This window comes from Dermacentor albipictus, chromosome 1, assembly GCF_038994185.2.
Source record: "Dermacentor albipictus isolate Rhodes 1998 colony chromosome 1, USDA_Dalb.pri_finalv2, whole genome shotgun sequence".
Classification (NCBI taxonomy): domain Eukaryota; kingdom Metazoa; phylum Arthropoda; class Arachnida; order Ixodida; family Ixodidae; genus Dermacentor; species Dermacentor albipictus.
In genome coordinates, this window is record NC_091821.1 from 409,523,258 (window position 1) to 409,551,077 (window position 27,820).

A 27,820-nucleotide genomic window follows, 5' to 3' on the forward strand; every position below is an offset into this window, starting at 1 on the left:
CAGCCTGCAAAAAAAAAAGTTTGTTAGAATATTTCGCCAAAATGTTTTTCTATGTCGATCGATATGCCGTGAAAACAACAGCCGTGATCACGCAAGTTCCCGAGTAAGCAAAATGAAAACAGCCAGACTTGAAGACAGAGCGAAGGCTCTTGCTTGAGATAGCGCTAAAGAAGTTACCCCGGCCGCGTTTTCATTGCGTTGATGGGCCCTCAGCCTCTCATTTATATATACGAATGGGTTCTCTTCTAAGCAAAGGCTCGGCGGCGTAGTTCATTCTTCAGTTGGTTACGAGGTCACTGTTGCGAGAGAAAGAGCCAGCCGACATTGCGGAGCCCGAAAGTTGCGAATTCTATCGCGTGAACGAGACAATGAGGCAAGCAAAAAGACGATGCATTATCTCATGGCGGAGCAGCTCACGCAATGGCTCAAGGCTTTACCATGCGCGCCCATATTTTTGGTTATTTCTATTGGCTTTCCTATTGCATGTCTAGACGTTTCCCCGAAGGTTTCGAAAAGAAGAAAAATGAAAAGAAAAAGCAACTTTCCCGGACGCGTTGATTGTACTGCTACGCTCGTTTAGCAAGAACGCATACCCTTACTATGTAGTCTAGAAAAAATCAGTTTATCTATCAATCATGATTGTTTTTTGCAGTGTCTATTAGACACAGATACGCTACAGATATACAGTACTTGTTAATACAGTACTTGACATACAGTACTTGGGCACAATGGCATTTCTGCCCAGATTGGGTATAGGAATACTCCCTTATTTCTAGAAGTATTCGTGCTTTAAAATCCACAAAATATTCCTCTGCTGCTGCGTGTGCTCACAACGCGGTAATGCTTAAAGCCACTGCACAAAAAATTCAGTGCCCTTCCACTCTGTGAAGAAGAATGACAACCAAAGCTGTGTATATGGGCTGCTTAATGCCGAATTGCACCGTCGCCGCCGGTCGACCCGGTATTGCACTATCTTCGGTATCGGCCCACGTATGGGGAGTGCTTAACGCCCGCTTCACCTTCGCCGTGGGTCGGCCCGGCATTACACTATCTTCGGGATCAGCCTACGTATGGCGAATGCTTAATGCCTACTTTACCACCTCCGCGGGTCAGCCCCGCATCGCACTATGTTCAGAATCTGACCCCATATGGGGAGTGCTTACCGTCTGCTTCATCTTACCCACGGGTTGGCACCACACTGCGCTATCTTCGGGATCGACCCACATATGAGGAGTGCTTAACGCCGGCTTCACCTCCGCGGTGAGTTAGGTCGGCATTGCACCATCTTCGGAATCGGCCTACGTATGAAAAATTGTTGGTCTATGCCCACGGCGACGAGATGCACCAGAACCTAGCCACAAACAGCTTCGCTGGAAAATTGCAGATGACTAGAGGGAGAGGTACTTATTATGATAGAAAAGCTGAGAGCTCGGTCGGAATCAATGTACTGACCTGATGCTCGGCGTTGGGGGAAGGGGAAAGGGTGTAGACAGAAAGGATAGAGAAGGCTGATTATGAGGATGAAGATGGCGGTGAAAATCTTGCTCGCTCCAAGATTTTTCAAAGTGTCGTGTGCAGTCCGCTCTCATGAGTTACTTATTCTTCATAGGCCAAACGTATATGAAGACTGCGTAACATAATTTCTACGAATTGACCAAAGTGTTTGCAAAATGGGTTGGTCAATGTCTTCGTAAGCACATGTATTGCTAGTGTTGCAGTTTTGCTCCATCTGACATCATTGGACAACAAAACAACGTCGACGACGACACCAACGACACCAACGACAACAGCGACAACAACAACAATGACAACGACAACAAAAAGTAAAAGCTAGAAGCTGTTCGGTGAAAGCAGCCGTATCCGCATTCCTTCCCCTCATATTTTTATTAGTGACAGCATGATTTACGGATGAGCAGCAGTCAGGCGAACTGGCTTAGCGTGATTCGGTGTAGGTCGCGTGATAAACGGTGACAAAAGAAGAGACCAAGACACTCTAGCACCGTCATCAACCGATTTTGAACTTATATATTTATTTACTTACTTATTTATTTATTATCGACAGCTATGCCTTTTTATTCGGAATGGTCGACAGCCTCACGCGCGACAGATGCAGCTGTGCAGAGACACCCAGACACCTTTTCTGTGCCTACCCACGCTATAGTGCTGAGAGGCAAGTGATCGCACAGCTTGATGGGCTGGATGGACTTCCACATTAAGAACAGAAACTTCTAGGCCGGTGCTACCGAAGAAACTTCACGCAGAAGGCTATGTTTGCGCTGCTGAAGTTTCTAAGGTGTACGGGTGTGTATCACGCTCAGCACGGTAACGTTTAGGTTTACCTTTTGTTGCAAGTAACCTATAACATAACCGGTTACTGCGTTACTGAAATAACTTTATATTTGTGTTTTGTTTATTTCCATCGTGGCTAGAGGTTACATGTTTCGAATCAGCTATTTTAAAGCTACTGCAGCGCCAAATGTCCCGTAACCTTTAGATTGTAACTTAAAAAAAATTAATTCTTGGCTCAGGGGACCTACTGTATGGATTGGAATTTCGGCGATTTTTGCGTCACATTGCGATCGTGATATTATGTTTTCAGCCAGGACTAACATGTAAAATGTGGTGTCCGGTCGCGGGACGGAGGCAGGATGGATTTAATTAAGACGTTAGTGGTGCCAGTTTGCTTTTGCAATGTTTGATTTCGCTATCTAAAAAAAAAGCTTAAATCTTGCACGAGGTCTTGCTCACGTCAACCAGCCGCAATTCAGCAGTCAATTATCTATACTGCGTAGCTGCCATTATAATGTAAAAGCAAGCCACAGAAACAATGACCATAGATTGGATAATATTGCGGCGAACGATGTCTCGGCATAAATTATAACTGCGGTCCAGTGTGGTGGAAAGCCATCCGCTACCAAGGCAGGCATTTCAGGCTGCGGTATAAAACCAACCTTCACGAAAACTGAACGCGGATGCATTATGGTGATTGAATGTACATTTGTACTCAATATTTTTTTATTTCTTTTTGCATCAATGCTTCCTGTAGTTGCGTTTGTACATCTCCTGAAACATGACACCCTTTGACAGCAGGACGCACACTGAGGGGTGCACGCGGGCGTACGCTGGAATACTGTAAAAGCTCGACGACCGACAGAAGGTAAGCGTCGAGCAGGCCCAATAACTATTCTGTATGGGAGAAAAATGTTTTGTGCACTGCAGCAGAATGAAATGTGCCGCTGTGTTTTTTAAATTTTTTGCCTTGCTAACGCATAATAGAGGGTGGTTCCTAAACTGCTGCAAATGTCAGCTTCCTTATAGAGAACGCCAGACACGCACCACATTTATCGGCTTGCTAACACGCGGGAAAGACGCCGCTACATTCACATGACAGCGGGCGACAGCCGCTCCAGTAAGGTCTCGTAGAGAGAGGAACAGGCGGTCACAATATGAGGCCCCAATGGCGGCCGGCCAAATGAGCAGGGAGAAAATATACAAATACAAACGAACAGCAGCATATTTAAACTATAAGTTAAGTTAAGTTATGGGGTTTAACGTGCCAAAACCACTTTCTGATTATGAGGCACGCCGTAGTGGAGGACTCCGGAAATTTGAACTACATGGGGTTCTTTAACGTGCACCTAAATTTAAGTACACGGGTCTTTTCGCATTTCGCCCCCATCGAAATGCTTCCGCCGCGGCCGGGATTCGATCCCGCGACCTCGCGCTCAGCAGCCCAACACCATAGCCACTGAGCAACCACGGCGGGTATATTTAAACTATAGAATATTAGAATCTTTATATATGGTTATGTGACACTTTGACGGAACTGTAGCTTATTTTTTGTTACTTGCGCTCTAAAGATGGATGCGATAATCAGACGCGCTTCAGCTTCAGCCAAACATGAGCGCAGTGATATCTCCTCTGCGTTGCGTAGCTTTCAAGAAGCATGCCAGGAAGAGTATCGGCGATGCGGTGTTTTTGTAACGGTCGTGTCGCGCTTTGTTTCATCGCTTTAACCACTTCTTAACGCTCTCCGATCTGTTGGCGTTCGCATGCCAAGCGTGTTGTGCGTCTGAGTCACTCGTTACGCGTGGTACAGGTATCAACAATACGCCTAAAGGATCGCGAGTGCTGAAACGATGCCGTGCTGCCGTGGAGCAGTGACATGTTTGACGCACTGCGTGGCCGCTGCAAGGAGCCGCATTGCCGCTGGACAGTTGTAAAGGTTCTTCGCTTACGTGAGAGTGGTGAGCATCGCTTATGTTGAGACTGCTGCAACGAATACCGAAGACAGCAATAAGTATGATCTAGGTAAGCAATGTTTCTTGTTCAATTATTTATTTGCTGGTGTGCGTGTGTGTCGTATATTTAATCATCAATCAATGCTCATGCTTACGCTACTCAATTTTATTGAAGCGAACTAATTGCTCGCTTCATAAAGAGTTTTTTTTTGTATTTCTATCATTCAACCGCGTTGATTTTGAGCGTACGCACAGCATTAGACCTCATGCGCGGTACTGGCATTTTGCGCTGATATGGTGATACGCTTACAAAAGAATTGTAAACTCTCCTTAATTAAATAATAATAATTGCAGTAATTTAGTTTGTAATCACTTATCATTACGTTTTACTGTTAAATTGTCACATTCTTGTGTTGTTGTTGTTTTTGTCGTGGAGTAGAGTACGAACAGACTTGGGAATTAATTTGCATTAATTAATTTGCACTGATTAATATTCTTCTTAGATAAGCTTGGATTTTTATTGTTATCAAAATTTCCTAGACAGAGCGTGCTCAGATCTTGCGGGTTTAAATATATCTTCTGTGGTAATATTTTATCTTTTCGTTGTTTATTTATGTCTCTTTCATTACATGTTAATAGCTGTTTGCAGTGTGAGGTTTATTAATGTATTTATTTATTTATTTATTTATTTATTTATTTATTTATTTATTATACCCTCAGGGCCAAAGGCATTACAGAGGGGAGTGGGTAATATAGGTTACAAAGACAATAAATACAACACAGTGAATTTTGTTAGGACATAATTTCAACATTCTCTAAAACAAACAAAGGTTGTTAGTGCATAACGAAATCGTTGATTATCCTCAATGGCTGCAATATCGGGAGGGAGGCGGTTCTCTTCGACAGATGTCTGGGGAAGGTATGACTGAAAACAAGCTTTAGTTTTGCATTTTTGGATGCCAACCTTGTGCCGATGATCAGTGCGATGGGAGATGTATTCCGGTGGTGTAATAAGATCGTCATGTAGCGTGACGTGATGATATACCTTGTGGAATAGAGTGAGGCGACTGATTTTCCGACGGGATTTTAAAGATGGGAGAGAAAGGTTAGTTTTCATGGCTGTGACACTTGCAGTACGGTTGTAATTCGAAAAAATGAAGCGAACGGAGTTATTTTGTATAAGTTCAAGAGAATATATAAGATTTTCATGCCCAGGGTCCCATATAGATGACGCGTATTCATGTTTAGGTCTTATTAGTGATTTATAAAGTAGGAGTTTTAAGGACGAAGGAGCAGCAGAGAAGTTGCGACGTAAATACCCTAACAAGCGATTAGCGTTATTGGTAACGTATTCAGTATGGGCATTCCATGTTAAGTTTCGTGATATATGTACGCCTAGATATTTATATGATGTGACGGAATCGAGAGGAATGCCATTAAGACAATAAGAAGAAGGGGGAGTGTTAGAGCAGCGAGAAACACGCATGAACTTACATTTGTTAATATTTAATTCCATTTTCCAAGTTTTACACCAGTTAGAGACCAAATTAAGATCGGTCTGGAGAGTATTAATGTCGTTGAGGTTACGTATTTCGCGGAAAATTACACAGTCGTCAGCAAAAAGGTGGCTGGTAGAAGATACGGTGGACGGAAGGTCATTAATATAAATTAGGTCATAATTAGGTCATTAAACAAGTAACTATAATATTAATATTCTGTCCTTGTAGGCTCCACTGCCCAGCGAGGAGATCGGAGAATTAGCAACTGGACCTGCTGCAGACAGACATGATTGTGCTTTCTAGCATAAAACTCCTATGTATTTGTATTTAGCCATATCGTACACGAACCTTCAACATTTATGTCTATTTGCATTATTCATGGTGCAGCCGTAGAAATGTGCTGCCACGCAGCGCTGTGCTTGAAGGTCTTTTCATTATTGCTTCATGGCAGTGGAGAAAAAAAAACAGAGCAAGGCAAGATGCATTTTTGCTTGTGAAGGGAAAATTTTGAGTTACCTTGTTTTGTATATGCAACTAAAGTAACCATGACATTTTCATTAAATGTCTTGTGTCAGCTTCTGACAGCTTCTACAAGCATAATTTCCATAATGTGGGTGTCGGCGCCTCATACCTCCATAAATTTCGTTTTGATGCAGGCAATGTTGCATGCAGAAATGCGTACTAATTCTGAAATGTGCCAGCTTTCCACATGTGCTTTCCATTTGTGCAAAGTATAATTATTAGAAGTCTTGCCATAATGCGATGACGTTATCATACTGTTTGCAGAAAGCGTTCTTTCAAAATGGACAGCAGTAAAGAAATATGTTGTGGGTCCAACCTTTATACAGTGCATTCACCTCTATAAATACAGCACATTGTGTATTTCACCAATTAGTCTGTGTTTTGCACATTTAATCCTCGAAAACAAAGTGCCAGCTTATTTCGAAAGGTACAACTTTAATGGTGCATTGTGCCTTCTGTACTAATTGCTGCAAGCTGCCATGTGTGAATGACCTGTGCTGGAAAGATGACAAGGTGGCAAAGATTTATACGCTGTGATCCGGACTGTCTTTGAATACTAAAAATAAAGAAGCTGAGTTGAAATGTTGATTTCTGCTGAACAAGTTTATAGCAATCGTAACAGAATATCCGCAATAATCGTTAGTACGAGCATTACCAATACTTGATTGATTAGCGTGTAAATAATCAATTATGGTTAGCGGCAAAGCTGTCCAATCAGCACTCCATATTTGGTTTCTGCAAGCATTCTGCCGCAGAATAGTCTCAAAAGCACATACTGCAAACGCGCCACAAATGTATTGCTGTTCCAGTTGTGATATTTATGTCCAGAATGTTGCTGTAGGACGCGCAGAAACAATAAATTAAACAGCAATGCACTCAACTGCGGATGCTGGCTTCCAATTTCTGGAAACTCGTGCCCGACACAATGTATGGCAAATTGATATGCTTTCAGTGCTGGCTGACTTGAATATGCCATGACATGTGCACTAAAGATATGAAAAGAAGCTGATTAGTAATATTTTGTCCCTAAATTTTTGTATTGTCTATCACGCAATTTCTCTTTTTTTTTCACCGCTATGAAGCTTTCACAGCAATAAAATGTCATTTTGTCTTAAGACCTGCATATTTATTAATTTTGGACAGAGTCATGTCCAAGAGTCTTGGACATAGCCTCTCCGACCACCTTTATGAAACTTTCTTTGCGGTCTTTCGTATAGGCTTACAGCCTTGCACGTCCTTACCCGCGCGTCCTTCTGCGCACGCCCATGAATTTCGTACATGGCTCCTTCAGCCATCCATTGAACTTCACTGCAGTGCACTAACGTAACTCATTGAGCAACGATTTCGAATAAATGGTATTTCAGAACGTCAGTCGAGGTTCAAGAACTTTTCGTTACCTACGTCGATAGGGTACTTTTTTTCTGATAACATGCGCTTTTACGGCACTTTGTCGTAGCTGCGTCTGTGTGCCTTAAAAGCCCATATTTTCAGGAGAGCATCCTTCTGACGTTGCTAACTGAAATTTCTTGAAATTCGGCCGATCTTTTGAAATAGAATTTTTATAAAGTGCTGCTCAGCGAGTTGGGCTAGTGCATTACGGTGAAGTTCAACGGATGGCTGAAGGGTCAGTTGTCCTATATGGCGCGCGGGGGAAGAGTTGCAAGACTGTATGCTTATAGGAAAGGTAACAATACAAAAAGACTACGGGTGCTGATATTAACGGTTAGTATATACCTTTTAATTTATAGGTGCACGAAATTGTGAGATTACGCTCCTGTAATAAACGTTACTTGAATAATGGTAACAATTTTATTTCTAGCTTATAAGCGCACAAGTATGCCCCTTTATTAAAGGTTACTTGAGTGAAGGTCACTTTGTAATTTCTATTTATAAGTGCATAAATTTGCGAGACTATGCCCCTTAATTATATGTTACCGTCGTAAGAGCGTGCGTAATGCGTTATAAGAAGGTATTATGCGAGTGATGCAAGGTAGTGTACGCGGCTCACATTGTTTGTGCTCTTTTCTCTTTACGTTACTATACACGCCTCTGAAAATTAGTGCCACTTAAAGCTAGTGGTGCTTATTCTCTAAGTAATAATATTGCACGTGCTATGTATCTGGCACTCGATGCAAAAACTTCAAGCCACTATTGTATGCGCCTCTATTATTCGGGGAAATCATGGCAGTTTTGGGCGACGAGCATTCGCTGGTAAGTGCAACGTGCCTCTCGTCTGCCATTTGCCCCCGTCCCGCCTGTGTGAGGTAGCAAACAAAGCTACCCTGGGTTAACCTCGCTGCCTTTCTATATATGCGTTTTTTCTCACTCTCTTTCACTCTCTCACTCGCGTTTTTCTCACTCTCAAACTCAGGGTATTCTCACTCTGAGTTCTACTTTTCTTTTTTGATAGCGATGTTGACGGGGATCGCAAACGCAACTGCATCACAGGATGTGCGGTAATTCATGACACGCCAGGACCGCGGTGATTATCTCAAACCTACGTATGGGTAGCAAAAGTTCGTATGAAATATAGCTAAGTAACGAGACCATTGATGTCATCAGTGAAAGTCTCGGCGTGTCAACCCTTAGTTCCCGATTATTCGCTGACTCACTGACCACGAATCGGCAATCAAATATAAAATTACAGATTGAGGCAAGTAATCCAACGATTTCACACAGTGCGAAAATGTTTAATGCTCTCAACGAAGAGCAGATTGCCGAGATCCCGTCGATTGTTCGCCAGAACGATCGGTATAGGCAACCACCGCTACATAACGTTACTGCTGTGTCGGTGGCAGAGTGGTCACGTGAGGCTCTCCGAAATTAGGCCAATGTGTCGTGGAGGCTTTATAAGTCGACGGCACTCGCTATCAAAGGAGGAGTGTGGTGCGGGCCAGCGGGGGCTGCAGGCGTCCTGCGTGCCCCGAGGGGACCGAGGTTGACTATCGTGGCGAATTGGGCATGTCGTTACATATCTGAAAAGGCGGCAACGCAAAAAAGACATGGACGGAGACGAGAGGACAAAGGCGAGCGCTCCAAGGTTGACTGCCCAGTAGTTGAGGGTGATTGGCACTATCGCGAAGTTTGTGGAAAGCCTTTCGCGGACTTAGTCTCTAATGCTGTACAATTTATCTTGTTGGAGAGACTGAATCGATAAACATCATTTTGTCTCTACGCCAATGGTTCCGCCTGTGCCTGATTGGTGAGATCCAAACAGCGCGGGTAATCACCGCGGGGTGTTAATTTTTTTTCTGATAAGATGAATGCGAATTTACTCATCCAGAACCCGACCACTGACTGACGGACAGACCCAGGCGGAACCATGGAATGATGGGAAAAGAAAGCTTCACTTTAAAAGGTCTTGTGTGCCGACCCTTGTATACAAAGTCTCATACAACTTGAAAAATATGTCGAACAGGTGCAAAGCAACTCGTAAGCTGTTTGCGCCGTGCCCACCTATTTCAGGGCCATCCAAGAAGCCGCTTTGTCGACAGAAGTCTATTCCGTGCACATGCGAAAGGACGCATATGGGACAAACGGGCCCGTTGCATTAATCGAGCACTACATGAAACATGAACTTTCCATCAAGTGTACAAGTTGACACAGCATTTACCGGTGCACTGCCAGTCCTGCGCCTCTGAGCCTATCCTTGCATGCGAATTCAAAGCGTGAGAGGAGACACGCTTGCGCGGGAATAACGTGGGGCATTTTATATCAAAATGAATGAGCAGGCCTGTATCGGTGACACGGCTGCGGTACAGCAGCGAAGAAAAGTTAGTTAAATGTTGCTGTGCTTTATCTGTATCGCTCGAATGCAAGATTACTGTGAAGCATCTTCCATTCACGCGCTGTGCAGTCTACTGACCTTCCTTACTCATTGATACAGGTATGTTGTCTGCTCAGAATAAAGTTTAGCTGTGAGTTTGCGCCAATATAGTGTGTTTCCCTTTCTTATATCCATGTCTTGGTGTCTTAAAACCTGTATACCTACATGGAACGTTTTATGACCTTCCACGTTTCGAAAGGTGATTAGAAGTTAAGCGTCACAAAGGAAGTTTGGACTAAAGGTTCGCCCTAAGTGTAGTGTCCCATTACACAACACACACTCCGTTCTGTAAGGATGTATAGTAATGTGACAACAGGACGACGCAAGACAGGGACGTGCGTTCGTCTTTGTCTGTTTTCGCCTTGTTTTCACTGCTTCGCGCTACACTGGAATACTGACTAGGCCAAGCTGGCACCCTTTTAAGACACACTCCGTTCCTACACGTTCTCACACCCTGGCCCCTTAAAAGCACGAACGCTGAAGGCCTGTCACAGAGCTAGGCAGTGCGAACTCCGTGCTACAAAGGCGCGGGTATCATATAGATTCCTAAAATGGACATTGAGTTTGTACCTGTGCATTCATACCGTTGAGAAGTATCATTCCACAGTTTCCGTAATGAGCAGTAGGGTTCCACGTAATTTATACGAACGCTTCTAAAACAGCACTCGTTCCATCTTCTTTCTTCGTCCAAGTTCCAGGTTGCACTGCTATATATTTGCTGCATATGCATGAACAGGTCTGCTAAGTTTCTAAAGCAAAAAAGAAGCATAATTATTTATAAATGGGGCCAGTACTTGCCGAACAGGGAAAGCCGAAGGCTGGAACCAATGGGTAAAAAAAGAGAAAGCGTCTTCGTCTGGGCTTCTCAATCTGGTTACGTTTAATTTGGTAAGAAGTTCGAGATCGAACAGAAATGGCGTATATTTTACGTTTATAATTATGCCAAATAAATTATTGCGTTTTCGTAAAATAGCTAGTCTTTCTGCTTCCGGAAAGCCGAAGCTATGGTCTCTGTTGATATGGTGGGACGACGACGAAGTGTCCACTGTGTGGAACGCTGCTTTTTTGTCTCTGCGAATTTGAAGCTACCTTGTGGGAGACGCCGCTCCCTTAACTACGGCGATGGACGTGGAGTCACCTGGAGGGGCCCCTGGTCCTTCTACGTCAACAGCGGCCGCTCCGAGAAAGCGGTCTAGTCACCCGAGTGACACCGACAGCGAGGACACTGTGATCTACTCAGCAACCAGTGATGAAACCTCGGATGATAGTGACTTCGTGCCCGTAGTGAAGAACAAAGCAAAGAGACGGCTCGTCAGGACATCTCCGTCCACAAGTAAGGCAACTGTGATCCCTACGCGAAAGCCATCAGACCTCACAATTTTATTTGTGCCTGTGGCTGCTAGCGACAATCTAAACCGGATCAACCGCCAGGCCACATCTGTGTCGCTCGAGGCACTTGTTCCGGGTCAGATCAAAGATGTAAGGATCAACGCCCGAAAGAACATCCTTGCTATAGATGTCGCAAACCGCAGCGCGCTAGACATTCTGAGCAATGTTAAGGTCCTGGATAGCATCAACGTACGCTGCTATAAACAAGACGATCACGACTCTACGGCCGGCGTTGTATATGACGTAGATAATTCGATAAGCGATGCTGACCTGCACATACTCATCAAGCCGGCGACAGAGGGAATTGCCATATTACATGCCCGTCGCCTGGGGAACTCGCAGTGTGTGAAGTTAACCTTTAAAGGTGACAGCCTACCGTCACACGTCAAGGTCGGTCACTTCAGACACATAGTACGACCTTTTGTGCCAAAGCCGCTTCAGTGTAGGAAGTGTCAAAGGATAGGGCACGTTAGTGCGGTTTGCACAAATGCTGCCGTGTGCTCACGTTGCTCTGGGTCGCACAGCTCCGACGCCTGTCGTACAGAACACCAAAAGTGCGCCAATTGTCAGGGCTCTCACGATGCAACTTCAAAGAATTGCCCACACGTGAAAAATGAAGCGAAAGTCTTGAGGCAAATGGTCAGGGATGGTTCCTCGCACAGGGAGGCTGCCGCTAAGGTGCGACGTCGACGTTCACGTCGCCGGAGATCTAGGAAACCCACTGCTATTGCTAAGGATGCACCGCGTCCACTGACAGTCCAGAAACTTCCGCATACAACTAGCAATAGCAGCAATGAGGTTTCTCAGCAGAAAGGCTCCAATATCATTGCCTCAAGCGAGGAGTGGCCGCCATTGCCACGGCTAGATCCACCAGCGGAGCGACAGGATGTAGCACGCTCACCGAATCATGCTTCACCTTCAGGTAGCACCCTAGACGACGACAAACAAGTTGTCACCATGATAAGGGCCCTTATGAACACGCTACGAGTACTACTGACCGCCATACACACTCCGGCGGCTCGAGGCGCACTTCAAATACTGGACGCCCTGAATCCAGTACTGTCCGGTCTTGAGAAGCACCATGGCTGCTCCTCTACACTCGTTCATTAAGGAGGTCAAGGAAGCGTCTCTCTTCCAATGGAATGTCAGAGGCATTAAATCCCGCATCTCGGACTTTCGTCCGTTTGTCTTTAAGTACAAATTTCCAATAATCGTCATTTGTGAACCAAACATTGACAACGCCATCCGCCTATCAGGATATGAAGCTTTCATGTCTGCTACCTGTAGCGAACGCAGCAAAGTCATCGTTTATATCAGATGCGATTTGACGTATGTTTCACACCCAGTCGCACCTGATGACGACAATCAGTACGTATGTTTGACGATAAAATGCAAGAACGTCGCACTCACGCTCGTAGGTGCCTACATTTCACCTTCGAGTCGATTTGACAACGCGAGACTAAGTGCAATTTTAACAGCGACAGCTGGACCATGGATTATTACCGGCGACTTCAATGCGCATCATCCGCTATGGGGAAGTTTAAAGATGGATTGCCGAGGAAGACGCCTACTATCCTTCGCGTCGGACCATGAGCTCTGCTGCCTAAATGATGGCAGTCCTACTTTTCTGCGGGGATTGACATACAGCAGCTGCCTGGACTTGACTTTTGTTTCAAGATGCCTCAGCGCCAGTGTGAAATGGTTCACGGACAACGAAACGCATGGTAGTGACCACGTCCCAACATATGTTAAAATTGACGGCATACGCAAGACACAGTCGACCACAGTTCTTCGTCACATTGACTGGCCTCAATACACGCTGCTCATGGAGAAGAATTGCCAAGAGATTCAGGACTGTCTACCTGGCAACATCGAAAAGCTAATTAACGCCTCTGCTCAAGAAGCCACCAGAGCTTCTAGGCCTATTCCCATGTTTTCCCATTTCGAAGCAGAATTGGAGCGGCTTCGAGCAATCCGCCGTCGCGCGGAACGAAGGTACAGGCGCACCAAGTCCATCTACGACCTAAGGGAGGCGAGACGAATACAGAAGAAGATCCAGCGTCGGATCAACTCCCTGCAGTCTCTCAGATGGAAAACCTTCTGCGATTCCCTTGATCCGCATAAACCCCTGTCACATATCTGGAGAACGGTGCGTGGTCTTCGAACGTCACCGCAACAACGCCACCCCTTCAAATGTCTGGCTCTCTACCAAGGTCGCCGAGAGATCGACGTAGCGGAGGACTTCTGTGTCAAGGTTGCTGGTCTGCCGCCATCGTTCGTTACACGTGATCCCGGTGATGTTCCAATCTCGCGGGATTCACGTATGGACAATCCGTTTACCATCGAGGAATTGCAGGCGGCGTTGGCAGCGTGCAGACGTTCCTCATCGCCTGGGCCTGACGGGGTGACATACGCAGCTCTCGGACACCTCGGTCAAACAGCCCGGCATGCTCTTCTAGGCGTGTACAATAATTCATGGCGTGAAGGACTGGTTCCTGCTGCATGGAAGTCCAGCCGCCTTGTGCCTCCGCTCAAACCAGGTAAATCACCCCTAGACGTGGCGTCTTATCGTCCCATTGCTCTGGCCAGTTGTCTCGGAAAGGTGATGGAGAGGATGGTGCTGACTCGGCTAGAGTGGTATCTAGAACACTACCGGTTATACCCTGACGCTATGGCAGGCTTTCGACGCGGACGCTCTTCTATAGACAACGTCATCGACCTTGTCACGTCTGTTCAGCACGAAAAAAGCCTAAGGAGGCTGTCAGCGGCAATGTTCCTGGATGTTAAAGGCGCTTATGATAACGTAACCCATCGAGCCATCCTAGACGCTCTGGGCAATGTCGGCCTAGGCGGCCTTGTTTTTCGGTGGATACTCAGCTTCTTGAAGGACAGGTCTTTCTTTGTGCAAACAGAGGATGGTGCGTCATCACAACACAACACCTGCCGTGGCGTACCACAAGGTGGAGTCTTGAGCCCCACTCTATTTAACCTCGTGCTCATCGACCTGGTTCACATCCTTCCGCAGTCCGTCCATGTGTCGATCTATGCAGACGATATATGCATTTGGTCATCAGGAGCGACGCGTCCCCAGGTGCGCGCCAGACTTCAAAAAGCGGCCACACTAACATCAGGCTATCTTCGAGCGCGAGGCCTGGAGGTGTGCTCCGAGAAGTGCTCTATGGTCGCTTTCACGCGCAAAGCAATGAAACCGTACGTTGTCAAAATTAATGGACATCCGATTGCCTACGAGAAGACGCACCGCTTTCTAGGGGTGATAATAGATCGAGACCTCTCCTGGAGTCCTCATGTCTCGTACCTAAAAAGGAAATTACTCATGATGACTCACGTGCTCAGATTTCTTGCAGGAAAGTCGTGGGGTGCGTCTGTGAGTGCGATGCTCCAACTCTATAATGCACTGTTCCTCGGTTTCCTGCGCTATAGCTTACCTGTACTGGGTGGGACCAGTAAGACCAACCTCCGTGCCCTCCAGTCTGTACAAGCTCAAGCTCTGCGAATTTGCCTTGGACTTCCCAGATGTGCATCCACGGCAGCAACAATAGCCATCGCGCACGACCACCCCATCGATACGTATCTTCAAGTCGACGCTTTAAGGATGCATATCAGACACTTCGCGCGACTTCCATCGCATCATCTCGCCTCCCTTCCTGCCACTCGACCTCGTTCAGCGTTTAGCAGGATTATTGCCGCCAACCACGGAACTTTACCATCAAGCTTCACGCCTGCAGCACGACCATCTCTACCGCTGTGGTGCCTTCATCCACTCCAGGCTCTTCTTCATATTCCCGGTATCAAAAAGAAAACGGAGATGTCATCTTTTGCCCTCAAACAAACCGTGCTTTCATTCCTTCATGACAAACACAAAGAACGCATCCACGTTTACACGGATGGTTCTGTCTGCTCTAATAGCTCAGCTGGAGCAGTGGTTATTCCCGCAGAGTCTGTCACCCTCAAGTTCAAGACGTCTCACGTAACATCATCGACGGCTGCAGAACTCGCAGCTATCCGTGCTGCTTTAGAGTTTATTAGTCACAAATCGTCACAGTCATGGTCCCTCTTATGTGACTCGAAGGCAGCTCTCCAGTGTCTGATGTCCCCTTTCAACCACGGACCAAATATGCAACTAGTGGCAGACATCCGACTACTCCACCATCAAGCAATCAACAAAGGGCACAACGTCATCTACCAGTGGATACCGGGTCATTGCGGAATTGCGGGCAATCATCATGCGGATGACGCCGCCCGATCGGCCCACGACGGTGCCCGCGTTGTACCACTACCACTGTCACGAACAGACGCAGCCACAAGTCTTCGCTCTCTCGCCCGCGAGCTTACGCAGAATCTGTGGAACACCAGTGAGTTCACGAACGAACGTCTCCACAGACTGGATCCATGTCTGCAACTCCGGCTACCACCAGGGTTACCACGAGCGGAAGCAACACTTCTGTGCCGCCTGTGGCTCGGCGTCGCTTTCACGAACTCCTATTCATTCCGTATTGGAATGGCCGACAGCCCTACTTGCGGAACCTGCGACTGCGAGGAGACGATTCAGCACCTCCTTTGTGACTGTCCCAGCTACAAAGTGCCAAGAACAGTGCTCGTAACCGCGCTCGAAAAACTGGACAATCGCCCCTTTACAGAGGAGAAGGCTCTAGGACACTGGTCCAGACGGGCTTCGGCACTCAAGGCCTTAAAGGCTTTGCTGAAGTATCTAAGGACTTGCGAATTGTGCGATCGCCTTTGAGTGTTGTATCGTGTAGTATCGCGGTACTGCGTGAATTTCCTTAATTTTTTTTTCTCCTCTTGTTCTTCTTTCTCCTTTTACTCCCTTTACCCCTTTCCCCAGCACAGGGTAGCCAGCCAGTACTTACACTGGCTAACCTCCCTGTCTTTCCTCCTCTTTGTCTCTCTCTCTCTCTGTTGATATGGTCCCAAAAGATGTACAGTACACGAAGTATAGGTGAAGACGCACTTTGCTCTCTTCCTTCCGTACATTCTCAGCTGAAATGCAATAAGAGAAAAAAAATCATGAAGCATAAAAAAGAAGAACGAACGAGGAAGAGCATGCTTCAGCAGCTTTAAACGCCGATGTCCGGGAGCCGATCTGAGGGCCTGAATTCGTTTCGGTATGCACGCTTGTTGTGGAAACAAACCTGGCGCTATGGAGGGGATTCTGGTAGCCTGCAAAGGTGCACCCTTGTCTGTCGACCCATCGCAGGAGTGGGGGTGGTGTGTGCCAAGAGTGTTCCTCAAGAGAAAGAAGCCCCATAATGCGGCTCTCGCTTTCGTCGAAGGCCTCGGACAGGCGAAGCTTCGAAGAGCGAGGGATGCTCAAGGGAGGCCATGCGCGCAATTGAAGATTGAGGGGCTGCCCAGGCGCGCTTGTGCCGACATTCTCGGCGGGGCTTTCGCCAGCAGCGATATTGGAAAGTAGATCGGTTCGGACCGGACCACATCGTCGTTGAAATGCAGTGGCGTGTGGCCTGGAGGGCATACCCGTGGCGGCCTGCGCGTTATTGCTTGTATTATCTTGAGCCGCGCTGCTGCTAATACCGGCCTCCATCGCCTCTCGACACCGCCGTGGTGGGGAATATCGCTGACTCCTCGCACCCCTCTCTTGCCTTCTCGCTTTCGCTTGCCTCGGGGTTCTCTATATTTCCTTGTACATTTCCCGCTTTTAGTTGTCTTACCTCTAGCTGAACAGGTCCTTTGTGGTGAGGCGCCGGAGACCCCTATAGACAGCAAACAAAGTGGCTCAAAGGTGAATGAAGCTACGTTTTGGTTGTCTGCTATATATATAGGTGGGCCCGACACGACAAGAATACATCGTTCCTAACCTACACACAAAAGAAGAAAGAAAGCAGGACCTGCCAAAAAATTCGAACTCGAGCTAGCCGTCTTTGAAGTTAACTTCAAACGTGAGGAAGTTTGGGGGATAAACCATCAGTGCTATTTGTGTTAAAAAGAATTTATTCTTGCTGCGTTCAGTCATCATACAGCATGGGAGTTGGAGCGACGTGTGCGCGAAGTGAGAGCATGAAATCAAAACTTTCTCTTAATGCAGTTTTTTTTTTAGAAGTAGGCCTGCTCGAGTGAACGACACGCGAATCAACGATCCTTCGCTAGCACTGTGCAAATTTTCTCTCACCAAAACGTATCTAGTAGGGTTCGTCAAGTGGTTGCTGCTGCTTTTCGTCTTGTCTGGCTGCTTGGTGCTGGTCACCATATCATGCCAGCTTATTTTGCTACCGCCCAGAAGCTGGCAAACAAGAGGCTGCGACCGGCTTTCTCCTAATAAATACTATTTAGTATTGATTGTTTTATTCAGGTTTGAAGTCTAAAAAGAATATTCTGAAGCGAAGGCCTGCTAGTAGTCCCTTTAGCACAGGAAGTGCGCTCCCGGGCTAAGTGGCGCTGCTCTGGGAAGCTAACCTTCTCTGCTGAAGTCTTCTATCTCTAGAAGGCTTTGTAAGCGCATTTTTTTTTTCGGCGTAAAAGCAGTGATTGAATTCAGTTACAGGTATACTAGCAGCCAACAAAATTTTACGCTTTTCCTGGGCGAGTCTTGTACGGCACGTGCTGTTGTCTTTATGGTGCAGCTATAGGCGCGTCTGCTCTCGCCGAAGACCGCATCACGAACTTTCTTGACGCCTTACCACATTCTCTATTTTTTTCCTACCCTCGTTTCTTTTCTTGGTCACGGACAATTTCTCTGGCTCCTGTTTTTTTTTGCATATGTATTCATTGAAAGAAAAGAAAAAAAGAAGAGGAAGAAAGAAAAATACACTCAGCTTAGGTTTAGGTCTACAGCATTGAGCACAATATAAAAATAATTTTTCAAAACTCAACTGTTACTGTTACTAGCCACAGAAACAAACTGTATCTAGGAATTCCAAAGTACGACCTGTTCTTGGCATTCTGCCCCCATATACTTGCAGGAATAAACTGGGACAACCTAACGTTTGGGACTAGGGAAAAGGAAAGCTGTGACCTATTGGTCAAAATAATCTTTAGCTTTTCATTATCGCAGCTAGTTAACCACCCAGCAAGACAGCAGGGAGACACCGCGTCAGAGCTGGACCTGGCACTTGTCTCGAACACTCTCAAACCAGAAATTAGCATAGAAGATGGTATTTCTGATCATAACATGATTCTACGGACCCTTTTTAGGGCTAACATCACAGGCGAGTCATCAAAACTATCTTTACATTGATTTTAAAAATTATGGAAGAGCTGATGATGCCAGCATCATAGACTATTTAGAAACTGTGTCTGAGGGTTTCAAAGTGCTGCCTTCACATGATGTTAATAACTTGTGGGCAAAATTTAAAGGTGCCATAAAGTATTGTGAAGAATACTTTATTCCAACAATGCATAAAATAATAAACAGAAAAGCACCCTGGATCACCCGGAGCCTCATCCACTCGAAAAGAAAATTGCAAAGGATGCGCAGGAAACAACAAAATCTGTTGGCGATCGCGCATCTGTCAGATACGTTAAAGTTAGAATTAAAAAAAAAAAGGCGAGACATGACTTTTTCTCCAATACTCTGATGAACTTCATGCACAATCAGCCGCAAAAATTCTGGCGCTATCTGTCAAAACCTGAAAACCCAATAGTGCGAATTGAAATCGCGGGATCTTTCATACATGATGCGCACGTCAATAATACTGATAATACATGATGCGCACGTCAACAATACTAAGGCTTTCAATGCCCATTTCCAATCTGCGCTGACACGCTCTTCCCGTCCAAGTGACGTTTCGTGTGCATCGTATTCAGTGATGCCCGCTGTCATGACTGAGCCAGGTATACTGAACCTGCTCTTGAACGTCGACAAAAAAAAATGCCTGGTCCCGATAGCATTTCCAATAAGTTTGCAAAACGATATGCTGCCTAACTAGCTCGGTTCTTACACAGGATTTTTACGGTGCCGCTTCAGGCAGCTGCATTACCTTCAGACTGGCTCGCTGCAAATGTAATCCCCATTCACATAGGTTGCAATAGGTTGCATATAGACGCATACCAACCAATTTTAAAAGGACGTCTTGTTGGGCAAGTTGGTCACAATTCATCTTGGCTACTAGGCGCGAAAACACACACGACACAAGGAAGGGGACGAGACAGAGCGCCACTTACAACTGTTTTTATTTGGAGGTACACCACACGCTTGTTGTAAGTGGCGCTCTGTCTCGTCCCCTTCCTTGTGTCGTGTGTGTTTTCGCGCCTAGTAGCCAAGACCAACCAATTTGTCTAAGAAGCTGCTGCTGCAAATTAATGGAGTACAATATTAACAAATCCATTATTAGTTACTTAGGAAGCAATAACCTGATATACCCTAAACAGCGTGGTTTCAGGAAGCGCCTTTCTACGATAACACAGCTATTCGAAATTGCTCATGACTTCGCAGAGATATCAATTCCGGACTCCAAGCAGACGCCATATTCGTAGACTTCTCCAAGGCCTTTGATTGCGTACCTGGCTATGATCTGTTTGAAAAACTCATTGGCATTGAATGTAACACTGTTGCATGGATAGCATCTTATCTCTCACTCAGATCACAATATGAATCGGTAAACAATGCTGAGTCTAAGAGCCTTGAGGTTTTTCCAGTGTGCCACAGGGGTCCGGGCTAGGACCACTGCTCTTTCTTGTGTACATCAACAACATCCCATCATGTGTTGAGCCTAACGTAAAAGTACGTCTTTTCGCAGGTGATTTACACAACTGTTCAGTACCTGGACGATAAAATTAAACTAAACACCCCACTAACAGCGTTGCAAATTGATTTGTAAGGTGGGGAATGAAAGTCAACATCAGTAAAACAGCATGCATCACTTTTACACATAAAAAATGTATCTGGCATATTCACCTACAATATAAGGGGCACAGCAATAATAAGGTCAGATATTGTAAAACATTTGGGTGTGACATTCTCAAGCTTGCTCAAATGGAACGCTAACATTGATAACACATGTGTAAAGGCATTCAGGCAACTCAATTTCTTGCGTCGGAAATTGGCTACAGCACCGTCCCATGTCAAATTAGCTGCGTTTAAAACACTCGTTCAGCCGATACTTGAGTATGACAGTATTGTATGGTCCCCGTACCAGTCTTACTTCATTGACAAAGTATATTGGATACAGCGCATGCAACTCCGTTTTATTTATTGCAGATACTCACCGTATAATAGCATCAGTGCTTTACTTGAACAAGCAAACATCCGCATTCTAATATTAGGACGGCGTATCGCTGCCATGAAGTCTCTTTTCCTTCTTTATCGCGGGCGCATAGACATACAGAAAACAAAGTACATCAAGCTACCCTTCCAACATTCGCAAAGAACAAATCATAATAAGTGGATAAGTCATTTTTCTGCTCTCTGCAACACATATAAATCTTAATTTTTTTCCTTCTGCAATTGAAGCCTGGAACCATTTGCCAGAAAAAATTGCGCATGTGGACTCTATCAAACAATTCGAAGGCAAAATACGTACACTTTTCTATGAGTAGGCCTGCTCGCGATAGTTTAGGGCTCTGTTATAACGTTGTACTGCGCAACTATGTTTTGATTGGTCACCACCACGTCTGCACTTTACGCAACTGTTCCCCTTGCCTGTATTATCTGCCTTGCACTGTTCGTTCTGTTTGTGTCTTATTTGTTTACATTGTAAAAATTATCGCATTTCATTGCTTTCTCTTCTTTCTGCCCATACGCTTTTGTTTTGTTTTGTTTTTCTTGTGACCCACTCCTGCATGAGCCTGTAAAGGCTTACGTTACGGATAAATAAAAATAAAATAAAATACATGCTACTGAAGCCGTTTAATTTATCATGTGCACAAAAGACACTCGTCATTGCTTATTACTTAACAATGCTGAACGTTTTCACCTGACTCCGTCAATTTCTACACTCAGTCCAGAGTAGTGAAAAGGTTCGCACGCTCTTTTCGAATTAGTTTCGCTTTGAGCATACAAGTATTTCAAGATCTACTTATTGTGTTTCGGCCTCGGGAATCGCGCATGTTTCTGCTTCCCTTGTATGCCTTCTCTGGTAATTCGAATTCTCGGGTGCTGCTATTTTATTCTTGTGGTCCACTCCGTCCGCGCCACTCTTGCAGCTTCGCAGTCACGTACATCTGGAAGTGTAACATTTTTGCTTGCCCTTCTTCTCGCTTCCGCAGTTCTGGAAGCCGTCAAAGTTGGTCACCTCTTCCAAACAATCGTGCCTATCGCGGTCGGGTACTGTCATATTCTGAGTAAGATCTTCCTTCGCTGTTTTTTCACGAAGCGTTCTGTACAGCAAGGAGCTGCTTCTTCGATGCCCTCGTGGCTTCTCATTTATGGTGCTTGGATATCGTCACTGATAGCGTCTTCAATTACTCGAGTCACGTATTTCCGAAGTGGAATACCTCTTGCATATTCTATAATCTGCAGTCTCTGGTATTTTTTCAACAATACCTCACAAGTAACGGACTCCACGCATGTTACGACTAACTGACATGTTCACTCCTTCTGGCGTCTTAACCATAACCGGCTACTCACACAAGCTCCCAAACCTCACATTTGTCTCAGTCTTCTTAGCTCCTCTGAATTTCAAAGAGTCCAAGTTCTCTCGCGCCACTGTTATCTCGTTTTCTTGGCACTTTCTCTTTTTGCAATCTTGGCGAACTGCTTCCCTTTCGACTACTCGAGTCTTGAACATCATGTGCGCGTTTCCTCTCATCTTCAATTAGCTGTAAGGCCCATTCTTTTATTAAACTTCAGCGCACGCATTGTACATAGTATTCCTTCCCCGTCCATTTACAGTGTGCAAGGATTCATGTTTTGGCAGAAAATAAATTCATATCGAATCCACCATGATCGAAAGAACTGTTTTCTTGCCGACAAGTTGTACAGACGTATTACTAATAGAACCATTGCCTTTTTCCCACATAGGAAGTTATTTCAATAGTTCCCGCCCTGTTGAATCTTTCCTTCTGATAAGAATGTGAGGCCTTCGGCGTACAGGCCATGCCGCCGCTGCGTCCATGATCGGGCCTGAGAACTCGAATTTTCAGGAAGGAACAAGGATTATGCGTATTTAACTGCGCAGCCCATCGCTTTCAAGACTGGCCCGTGGTTTCATGAAGTTGGGATTTTAGGCTGAAACAAACATACGACCGCGTGGTAACCACTAGAATCATTAGGTATAGCGAAACGAGGCATGAGCTGTATTAGCGGCGCGTCTGTCACTATCATGAAGGTTTGCTTTTAGAAATAGTTATTATTTGCCGTAATATATGTTTAACCTGTGAATTTGCAAGAATGCGTGAAGTCGTTAGAAGTTTCGGAGGGTGGATAGACTATAGTTGGGAGTAAAGCGCTGTCCATGTGCTTTCTTTCCATGTAAATGTCTAGGTTAGCGCTGTCTAATTTCTTCTGTTACTGAAAATTAATCCCTGAAGTATCAAAACTTCTTGACATTGCACTTAGCCCTCAGTGTAAACTCTACACGAGAATGGAAAATAAGTTTTCTTCATTGCACCTAAAAGTTAGTTTTTTTCCTGAGAGCAGTGAATCAGATAACATAAGAGATCTAATATGGTCGATAGACGTACAGGCTGTTACAAATACAAAGGCGCCGCCTAGGCGGCTCACATACAGCATAAAAGTACGCTTAGGTAAAAAAACACCATAAATGTTTCACTTTCAGAATAAACGAGAGGAAAGGGGGGTTACCGAGGGGCCCGATATTTATTAGTCATATCATAAGAAGCCAACAAGCACTGACGACAACATAGGGGAAATTACTTGTGCTTAATAAATGAAATAAAGAAACGTTAAATTAATGGAAATGATAGTTGATGGAAGAACAACCTGCTGCAGGAGAGGAACGAACCCACAACCTTCGCATTTCGCGTGCGGTGCTCTCCCAATTGAGGTACCGTGGCGCCGTTTGCCGGCCCACCTTCTTGGGTATATTTATGCTTCTTAGTAGAAGCCTGGGAGTGTTAGCCAGCGCCACCACTCGCAGACCTTGGCGGCCGACGTCGAACATCCTTTCTGCCGCAGGCGTCACGAGAACGTGATCTTTTTGGGTGAAGGCAACCGGTCAAATTAGCGTTTATTTATTTCATTTATTAAGCACAAGTAATTTCCCCTATGTTGTCCTCAGTGTCACTGTTGGCTTCTTATGATAGGACTAATAAAAATGGGGCCCCTCGGTTCTTCTCGTTAGTTGCATAGCGAGGGTCTCGAATCCGGCAACATTGATGCCTTCAGGTAGCATGTGTGGGTTTATTGACCAGTTGCCTTCACCAAATAGATCACGTTCTCGTGATGCCTGCGGCAGAAAGGATGTTCCATATCAGCCACCAAGGTCTTGCGAGCGGTGGCGCTGGTCAATACTCCCAGGGTTCTAATAGGAAACATAAATGCCCAAGACAGAGGATGGTGAAACGGCGCCACGGTAGCTCAATTAGTAGAGCAGCGCAAACGAAATGCGAAGGTTGTGGGTTCGTTCCCCGCCTGGGATAAGTTGTTTTTTCATCCACTTTCATTTCAATTGATGGAAGTTTTCTTTATTTCATTTATTAGGCGCAAGTAATTTCCCCTATGCTGTCCTCGGTGTCACTGTTTGTGGACTTTTATGATATCACTTTCTGAATAGTAGTTCAGTGCTTCACATTTGAGGCATGTCGAGGAAAAAACATCGTCATTCTTTTAGAGCACTGACATTACTAGCTTTAAAGCAAGGATTCTGATAGCGATATTGACATCGCGAAAAAGATATCTTACAATTCAGGCAACTAAACTAATCAGTTTGCTTTCTTTCTGACAGCATTAGCAGCATCGAATTGCGAAAAGTAGTAGCTAGGTCACCGACGCCACTGACAGAACTTGTTATTGACTGCACTTGGTGTCATGGTTCATGCGTATACAAAGGCGCCTTTGCGTGACGTCGGCTAACGACAGCTTGCTTGTGTACTATAGACATCTAAAACTGCCCACTGACCACGTATCGCACTGAGTAGTTTCCGATGTTACCTAAAGAAGAACGAACATTTAGGAGCCAATTCTGCTGTTCGCTATGCTATAAACGAGAGCGTTGCGCGCACACAGAAACACCCAAAAGAATGGCCCCTCCATTGTCTCTTGCAAACAGCGTCTCTTTGATCGACGCAGAAACCACCCGAACTTTACCTATTCATTAAAATGCGCACACAATCCCCCGCCCGGTCTCCGTCGCATTTGTACTTGAAAACGGCGTTCCAGAACTCAATCAGAGCAAACAGGCCTTAACATTCTTTGTGAAGGTCTTAGTGCCTAACTAGCAGAGATGCCCGTTAATAACGGAACGCGGAATCGCAAATCTTTACAAGAGCGAAAGGAGTTACCAGTCGAGAAAAAGGAGTCATTTGAAGCGATAATAATTGACAGAATAGTAACTATAGAAAGAATAAACAAGAACGTCAGTCCCACGAAACGCAAGCAGCCTTTACGGTGTATAACTCGATTTGCGTCTCTGCCGCCCCGCTCCTTTCTCTTGGTCTCGTCGTCTTCGATCTTGCGTGTTTCCTCTCCGTCGGGGTTATATCGCTTTACCGTAATTTGCTGACGTTGTTTTCCAAAATCGAAAGAACGCCAGGTCAGCAACGAATTATGCGATGGCGTGAGTCGCAAATGCTCCTTCCAATTCCCCCACTCTCTCTATATATATGCCCCCTCCCCCCTCCCCCCCCCCTTCCTACGGTGTGCTTCATTTCGCCTTTTGTAATTCCTGAAGTAAGCAAGTAAGAGCAGACAGCGAGGCTGCTTCCGTAATGCAAACCGCTTCGCTGCAGGAACTGTACAGCAAAGGCCTCGCGCAGGCGGACGCTTCTTTCTCGGCCGCCTCCAGGCCACGGAAGCGTGCATTCTGGAGGAGAGAGAACAAGAAGGGGGAAAAAAAAAGACGAACTTTTATAAAGCACTTCTCCGTTCGCGTCTGCATTCGAAAACACCAGCTGCGCATTATCCTGGCAGAGCCATTTTCGCGTCGTCGTGTTTCAAAGAGAAAAACACGCGTGGAATCGGTCGCTGCGGGCGGTCGACGGTATTGCAAGCGGCTCACTCGAGGCCTCGCTTCGACGTTCAGCGGGGTCCCTTCTTCAGCGGTTTTCTTTGAAGTCTCGGTGCCTTCTTTTGTTTTCGGGAAAAAGAAAAAAAAGAAGAAAGAATATGTTGTTCGTCCGAGTGTGCCTTTTGTCCCGGCGGTTAATGAAGCTGTAAAACGTCGCCGTAAACTCGGCGGAACGCGATCAGCGGAAACGAAACGAGAGCCAGGCTGGGTGCGGTAGGAAAAAATAAGTGCCACTAGATTCGGTTGCTGCTTCCTCTCCGAGCGATGCCCACTCCACAGCGCCGAACACGAAGCCGCTTCGACGCTTATGCTCGCGTACACGGCGATCTGATGTCGCAACAAAACAAGCACCGAACTCGCGCACACAAGCGCCATTCGTTGCATTAGGAACCTCACGAGCAATCTTCTTTTCCCAGAGCCTGCTTGAAAAAAAATATATGGGGAGGAGAACGTTGGAACAGTGTTCTTGGAAGCTGACGGCTCTCTTTCAAATTTTTTTGGTGTATACCTAAATGCCCTCTGTTATTTTTATTTATGGCCTCGCGTTAGTTGTATTATTTGCCACTGACTCTAACATGAATGGCAATCAGGAGGATTTCTCTAGAATTCTCGAAAGACTAGTTACCTCTGACTCTTATGGCCATCCTTCGTGTAACGACGCGCTTTAGAAGGAACTTTTGAGTTACTCATCCATTTAGGGACATGGGCAGTGGTGAACTCCTAGTGGAGGCAAGACGCGAAGGGATGGTTGCGTGCCATGAAATAGAAGGTAAGGTTAAGGAGAAACCGAACCGTCAACGTTCAAGTGAAATTCATTGTTGGCATAGTTCTTTCACAGAATAATCAACTAGTAAGAGTAGAAGGTGCACTAGCTGGCTGACATGGCACTTCCTAAAATAAGATAAGCGATCAAGATGAAGTAGAGCAAAAAAAGCCCCATCGTTTTCTCTACCTTGCTCATAAATGAAAGGGTGAATACGTTACTTCATAAGTGGGACTGAATAAATAGAGAAGTACAAAAACTGTCATTAAATTAGTGCTCGAAGTATGAAAAAACAGGTGAAGGGGATTCTTTTTTTTTCTTTGCTTTCATCCCATTTGTGCACCAGTCTAGTAAGTGTTTGGTGTTGTTCCTGTGGTCTCACAATGATATAAATGTCGCTGAGGTACAGTGACTATAGAAATGGCCATCGAATCGTACGTTATCTGAACGGAAAGGTTCCTGCGCCTTCCAACGCGGCCATTTGTAGTCGAAGAACAAAATCAATCATGCATAGGTAGTAGCGTTTGCATTGACGAATGGTATTTCGAAATTGATGCTGCGAGCCTTGCTACCAGCTATCGTCGCAACGCGACATCGTAATGCAGTCGACCAAAGCCACGCGCCGTTAGAGCCGTACACAGCGCGCTGTTTCGCAACGTAGTTTGTTCTTGTGGTAGAATACTTCCCGGTACAACAGAATGGTCTGCTCAAGGCGTCTCGCTCCCAGCGCCCACTTGCATGTAAGAACTCGAACATTTCTTTGCGTGCACTAGCGCCTCTTCAGGTGCAATGCTAACAGCGGGAAAGCAGGACATATGGGGTAAAAGAGCAACTGAGAAGGACAGCGCTCGTCCTAGTCATTCGACACGTCGTTTTGTGTGCGATTATTGCGCTGTAGCTCCAATATATCCTCGAAAACTACCAACTAGTTCATGTGATCGGGTCCTTGCTGCTAGCGTGTTCTTTTTCTTTTTTGCAAAGTTGCATTTGCTCATTACGCTGCAGTCATGTTCGGTTTTCTCCCATGGTTAAAGGGGGAATACGGAAAGAGTGTTGCATGTTCTAAATTTACCTTCTCTGTGACGCCAAGAACTTCACATGTTCCAGAAAGCCTCCCAGTAATGAGCGAAAGAAAGGGGGTTAACCGATGGGCCCGAGGTTTATGAGTCATATCATCAGAAGCCAACAAACACTGACACCAAGGACAACACAGGGTAAATTACTTGTGCTTTATAAATGAAATAAATAAACGACAAATTAATGGAAATGAAAGTAGATGAAAAAACAACTTGCCGCAGGTGGGGAACGATCCCACAACCTTTCCATTTTCACGCCTGCGGCAGGGAGGAAGCTCCACATCCGCCGCCAAGGTCTGTGAGTGGTGGCGCTGGCTAGCACTCCCAGGGCTCCACTAGGAAACATAAATACACAAGAAAGTGGATGGGGAAACGGCACCGCGG

General features: G+C 45.6%; 1 protein-coding gene across 10 annotated transcripts in view; it reads left to right on the forward strand.

Annotated features, from left to right (window-relative positions):
- LOC135918168 (neuroligin-4, Y-linked-like) overlaps nt 1–27,820 on the forward strand; it is a 694,509-nt gene that overhangs the window by 163,253 nt on the left and 503,436 nt on the right. Inside the window, exon 3 of one of the 10 annotated variants that reach the window (XM_070532200.1) lies at nt 3,091–3,157. The exons of the other annotated variants lie outside the window; for them this stretch is intronic. The gene's annotated coding sequence lies outside the window, so the exon portion shown is untranslated. The remainder of the gene's footprint in view (nt 1–3,090; nt 3,158–27,820) is intronic. 10 annotated transcript variants of the gene reach the window in all.